Consider the following 7,010-nt stretch of genomic DNA (forward strand, 5'->3'; position numbering starts at 1 on the left):
TGTTTTGTGAAGTGTGTGTGTATGTGTGTACTGTGTGTGTGTGTGTGTGTGTGTGTGTGTGTCTGTGGTGGGTTGTAATGGAAAATGTACTTCTCTGAGTTAAGGTAAAGGAAGTTGAAGGGAGAAAAGGAGGAAAAAGTTAAAAAAAAAAAAAAAAAAACCACACACACACACACACAAAAAAAAACAAAACAAACCCATACTGTGTTTTTTTTCCCTCCAGCTCCAGCATTTTTTTTTAATTTAATTAATTAATTTATTTATTTTTACATATTTTTCTTTATTTTCCCCCCTCCCTCCCTCCCACACATCCCCTCCCTCCCCAGAGCTTTATGTCCATTGGTTGTACTTATATGCATGTATACAAGTCCTTCAGTTGATCTATTATCTCCCCCAGGTCCTCCTCCCCTCCCCACTGAAATTTGACAATCTGCTTGTTGCTTTACTGTCTCTGTATCTATCTTTTGGTTCATCAGTTTATAATGATCTTTATTATCCACAAATGAGTGAGGTCATGTGGTGTTTCTGTTTCATTGATTGGCTTATTTCACTCAGCATGATGTTCTCCAATTCCATCCAGGTTGCTGCAAATGATGAGAATTCCTTCTTTTTTATGGCAGCATAGTATTCCATTGTGTAGATGTACCATAGTTTTTGGATCCAATCATCTGCTGATGGGCACCTAGGCTGTTTCCAAATTCTGGCTATTGTAGATTGTGCTGCTATGAACATAGGGGTGCATATATCCTTTCTGATTGGTGTTTCTAGTTTCTTGGGATATATTCCTAGGAGTGGGATTACTGGATCAAATGGGAGTTCCATTTTCAGTTTTTTGAGGAAATTCCACACTGTTCTCCACAGTGGTTGCACCAGTCTGCATTCCCACCAGCAGTGCACGAGGGTTCCTTTTTCTCCACAACCTCGCCAACACTTGTCGTTTGTTGATTTGTTAATGTTGGCCATTCTGACAGGTGTGAGATGGTACCGCATTGTTGTTTTGATTTGCATCTCTCAGATAATTAGTGACTTTGAGCATGTTTTCATGTGCCTTTTGGCCTTCCTTCTGTCTTCTTTTGAAAATATTCTATTTAGATTCATTGCCCATTTCTTAATTGGATCATTCACCTTCCTTTTATTTAGTTGTATCAGCTGTCTGTAGATGTTGGAGATTAATAACACCACCTTTATCAGTGGTGTTATTAGCAAATATTGTATGTTCTCCCACACCGTGGGCTTTCTTGTTGTTTTGTTGATGGTTTCTTTTGCTGTAAAAAAGCTTTTTATTTTGATGTAGTCCCATTTGTTTATTTTCTCTTTAGCTTCCATTGCCCTAGGGGCAGTATCAGTGAAGAAGTTCTTTTGGCATACGTCTGAGATTTTGCTGCCTGTGGATGCTTCTAGTATTTTTATGGTTTCCCGTCTGATGTTTAAGTCCTGCATCCATTTTGAGAACAAACCCATACTGTTTTAGTGAAAGCATTTAAAGGAAATTTGATGCAATTTACTTTCTTTCCTTCTGATTCTTACACAATGCTTGTTCCATTCATAGCCAACAGATTCTTAGCTATAAAACCTGTAATTGTTAAGTAACTGGAAATGTTACAAATGATGCCATCTAGTCAATCAATACTTATTTATCATCTATTATATGCTAAGCCTCAGTGAAAGAATTCAAAAATTTCAGGGGAAACCCCCTCCCCCCATAACCTCTTGAATGGAATATGAACAAAAATAAATAAGGTGTTTGCACAGGAATTTAAGCTGGTTTGTAATACATTGAGCACAGGGAGGTCCCTGTGAGAGAACAGAGAACAATCAAGCATACATACCGAGACTCACTGTCTGTGCCTCAGCCTGGAGGGAGGCTGCAAATGATTGCAGGAGCAGAATAGGCCACCAAGGTGGTACCACAGTTTCATCCCCTGGATGGGGACCCAAATCTTCAGAGGCCAGAAAATATTTTCTTCACTTAGGCTTGCCGCTCCCCGCTATTGCAGTAGCTTTGAACAAAGCCTTTTGTTTAATTTTGTCCAGGGAAATTTTTGCTTTTACACAGCCAGGGGGAAAAATACTTTGACTAACATGTGCTGGAGCAATTTCTTCACCGATACAGCAACTAGGGCAATGGAAACTAAAGAAAAAATAAACAATAAACAAATGGGACTATATCAAAATAATAAAAAGCTTTTGTACAGCAAAAGAAACCATCAATAAAACAACAAGAAAGCCCACTGCAAGGAAGAACATATTTGCCAATGTTAAGGGTTTAATCTCCAACATTTACAGGGAACTCATACAACTTAACAAAAGGAAGATAAACAACCCAATCAAAAAATTGGCAATGGACCAAAATAGATGCTTTTCAAAAGAAGACATAAGGAAGGCCAAGAAACATGTGAAAACATGCTCAAAGTCACTAATCATCTGTGAGATGCAAATCAAAACAATAATGCAGTATCATCTCACACCTGTCAGAATGTCTATCATCAACAAAGGACAAGTGCTGGAGAGGATTCAGAGAAAAGGGAACCTTCTTGCACTGCTGGTGGAAATGCAGACTGGTGCAGCCAGTGTGGAGAACAGTATGGAGTTTCCTCAGAAAACTAAAAATGGAACTCCCATTTGACCCAGTAATCCAAGTCCTAGAAATATATCCCAAGAAACTAGAAACACCAATCAGAAAGGATATATGCACCCCTATGTTCATAGCAGCACAAGTTACTATAGCTAAGATTTGGAAACAGCTTAAGTGGCCATCAGCAGATGAGTGGATTAAAAAAGCTGTGGTAAATCATCGAACAGACTGTCAAATTACAACGGGAAGGCTGGGGAGTGTTGGGGAGGAGGGGAAAGAGATTAACTGAAGGACTTGTTTGCATACATTTAAGTACAATTAATGGACATAAGACCCTGGTGGGAGGTAGGGGGAGGGGTGGAATTAGGGCATGTGACAGGGGGTAGGGGAGGCTGGGGGAAGGTCAATGGAAGAAAAAAGGAGATATATGTACTACTATGTGTAATAATTTAAACAATAAAATAAAATTTAAAAATGTAGACAAAATAAAATTCATTAACAACAAATTTTTTTTAAGTGGAATACTATGCTGCGGTAAAAAAGAAGGAATTCTTACCATTTGCAGCAGCATAGATGGAACGGAGAGCATTATGCTAAGCAAAATAAGTCAGTCAATGAAAGATAAATATCACATGATCTCACTCATTTGTGAAATTTAATGACCAACATAAATTGACCAACAAAAACAGATCCTGAGACAGAGAAGCATCGATCAGACCCATCAAACCTCAGTAGGGGTGGGTGAGGGTAAGGGGGAGAGATCAACCAAAGGACTTGTATACATGCATATAAGCCTAACAATGGCCACAGATGCCAGGGCAATGGGAGGATAAAGACACATATGTAATACCTTAATTAATAAAGAAAAAAGATTGAAATAAATACTTGGACTAGGGGCCAGGAAGCTGGATCAAGCCCCCCTCTGCTCATAAATTATAGGGACTTTAGAAAAAGCACTTTGCTTCAAACTTTAGAGATTGAAAAAGATCATCTTCAATGTCTCTTCCAGCACCTAGGGTTTTTGATGGCCAGGTGTGCTTGATTGACACTAGGGAAAAGTATAAATGCTCAGAGAAACACAGAGCGATTTAAATCTGGTGGGTTGTCATGATTGCTGAACAATTAAAAACACGAAGGACTAACTAGAGCATACATTGTTACATTGCTCTTCCCTGGTCTTTAGAAGTCTGAGAGGTTCTCAGGAAGCATGAATGAGGCTCATGGTGGAAAACCTTTGTGTGTCTAGAGCTCTTACAGATCCCAAGATGCTCCCCACCCCCAGAAACACTGGTTTGCAGGAGGCCACTTTAAAACATTCTTTCTTTACAGGTCCTTTTTATTTATTTTTTATTTTTAAAAAATAAATCTTTATTGTTCCTATTATTACAAAAGTTCCTCACTTCCCCCCCCCACCACCAGGTTCCCACCCCTCATTGTCCTTATCTATAGGTGCACAGTTTATGTTCAGTCTCTTCCCGCACCCCCCACTCCTCTTTTCCCAGAGAATCATCAGTCCACTCCCCTTCCATACCTCTGATTCTATTATATTCAATAGTTAATATTGTTCATCAGGTTTTTTAATTCCCTTGGTTTTTAGATTCACTTGTTGATAGTTACATATTTATTGCTTATAATTTTTATCTTTATCTTCTTCCTCTTCCTAAATAACCTCCTTCAGCAATTCATATAATTCTGGTTTGGTGGTGATGAACTCTTTTAGCTTTTATTTATTTGTGAAGCTCTTTATCTGGCCTTTGATTCTGAGTGATAGCTTTGCTGGGTAGAGTATTTTTTGGGTGTAGGTTCTTGCTATTCATCACCTTGAATATTTCTTGCCATTTCCATCTGGCCTGCATGGTTTCTGTTGAGAAATCAGCTGACAATCGTATGGGTGCTCCTTTATAGGTAACTACCTGCTTTGCTCTTGCTGCTTTTAATATTCTCTCTTTGTCTTTTGCTCTTGGAATTTTAATTATGATGTGTCTTGGTGTGGTCCTCTTTGGGTTCCTTTTGTTTGGGGTTCTGTGTGCTTCCTGGACTTGTAAGTCTATTTCTTTCCCCAGGTGGGAGAAGTTTTCTGTCACTATTTCTTTCAATATGTTTTCAGTATCTTGCTCTCTCTCATCTTCTGGGACCCCCATAATTCTGATGTTGGTTCACTTGAAGTTTTCCCAGAGGTTTCTTACACTATCTTCAACTTTCTGGATTCTCTTGTCTTCTTGCTTCTGTGGAGGAGTGTCCTCTGGCTCTTTGTGTTCCAAATCTTTGACTTGATTCTTGTGATCTTCCACTCTGTTTTAGGACTCTGTATAATATTTTTTTATTTCAGACAATGTATTCTTTATTTCTAGTTGGTCCCTTTTTATATCCTCATAGGTCTCGTTTATTTTATCAGCCTTTTCTAGGAAATTCTTGAAAAACCTTATAAGTGTGGTTTTGAACTCTACATCCAGTCACTTTTTGTCCTCCATTTCTTTCATTTGTGATCTGTTTCCTTGCCTTGGCATTTTCTCTGCTGCTTCCATGAGTTGATAGGGTGGCTTTGTGTGTTAAGGTGTCCTATATGGTTCAGTGGGTCAGCCTCCCAGTTATCTGAGGTAGATACTCTTTCAGTCCGCAGACCAATGCTCTACCACTGAGCCAAACCAGTTTCGGCATGAGGTAGATACTCTTGTTGCACCACTTTGTGGACTGTGTGTACAGCCTTTTGTAGTTGTCTTAATTGTTGTTGGTATAACTGGGAGGAACTGACCTCCAGGCCAATTGGCTGTGAGGATCAGCTGGGTCTATGCTGGGAGACAGCCTTATTCAAAAGCCTCTGTGCTCAACTTGGATGGGCCGGAGTTTCAGGGTGGAGCCTACAGCCTTGGCTTCCTGTCAGCTCTGCCCTATGAAGTTCCCGAGTCTCAGTGTTCCTCAGTGTCCTTTGGTACTCACTGCAAGCACCTCTGAGAGAAAGGTGCCCTCGAGTTTCGCCCACTACCAAACAGTCTAGTCTCTCCCCCAATGAGCCCGGAACTGGGGTTCAGTGCAGTTGGAGGTGGGGTAGAATGCAGTCTGGAGCTTTTGTCTCCTTCCTGCTAGAGCAATCCAGTGGCAAAGTCAACAGTCTGTCCTCTGTGCGAAACGTGCGCGACTCTGGGGCTCTGCTTTTCGCTGCTCCCTTGAGTTTCTACCTTACAGCTTAGAATCCTTCTGTATGAGCCTGGGACCCCAGGGTCTCGCCCAGAACTGGGGTTCAGTGCAGTCGGAACTGGGGCTCAGCACAGTCCGGAGCTTTTATCTCCTTCCTGCTAGGGAACGCCAACCAGGCACTGGGCCCCCCCTCCTCTCCGGCTTTATCCTCTCCCCACGTATGCACTGTGTCTCCGTACCTTAGGCTTTTACAGCTCATCTGATTTTCCTTCTGGTTTTCTCTTTCCTTCTAGTTGTAGAATTTCCAGTCAGTCAACTTTCCTGTAGTTCTGGATGATGTCCACTTTATAGTTTAGTTGTATTTTTAAAAATTGTTGTGTGAGGCTGCAGTTAGGCGTTTACCTATGCTGCCATCTTGGTTCTCCTGCTACAGGTCCTTTTTAATTATCATAAACACTGCTTTGTCCTATCATGGGTCAGACACCAAGACAGCTGGTGGAACAAGAAGGGTCAGAGCAGAGATAAAGACCCAGATAAACAATTAAGAGATTGTGATGACCACCATTTCATGCTGCTTAACTCACTGTGCACTGTTACTGTAAAAACAAACAGCACTATCAATTCATTCTTCTAAAGCAGAAACATCATTCATTCATGTGGAAGAAACATTTGAGAACCTACAATGTGCCAGACACTGAGCTGGTTAGTGGGGACAAAGATAATATAATCAAGATCTTACATTTCAGTGGGGAGCCATACATTAAATAAATAATTACACAAATAAATATTTAAATTTCAGTATGATAAAGTCAACAATGACATGGTGGGACTAGATTACTCAAAAGGGTCTGAGAAGGCTTCCTTAAATTAAGGAAGTTAAAAATGAGAGGTGGTGGTGGTGAAGATGTAGAGAAATCGGAACCTTTGTGCATTGCTAATTAGAATGTAAAATGGTGCAGCTGCTGTGGAAAACAGTGCGAGGTTCCTCAAAAATTAAACATACAATTACCATAAGATCTAGCAATTCCACCTCTGAGTATACCAACAGAATTGAAAGCAGAGTCTCAAAGAGGGATTTTTCACTCATTTTTATAGTAGCATACACAACAGTGAATACACAATAGCCAGAGGGTTGAAAGCAACCCAAGTGTACATCGATGAATGAATGGATAAAAAAAAAATGTGGTATATGTGTACAATGAAATATCATTCAGCCTTTAAAAGAAAGGAAATTCTGACACATGATACAACATGGATGAACCTTGAGGACATTCTACTAAGTAAAATAAGCCAGTCACAA

The sequence above is a fragment of the Pipistrellus kuhlii genome, unplaced genomic scaffold (genome assembly GCF_014108245.1).
Source record: "Pipistrellus kuhlii isolate mPipKuh1 unplaced genomic scaffold, mPipKuh1.p scaffold_m20_p_1, whole genome shotgun sequence".
Lineage (NCBI taxonomy): Eukaryota > Metazoa > Chordata > Mammalia > Chiroptera > Vespertilionidae > Pipistrellus > Pipistrellus kuhlii.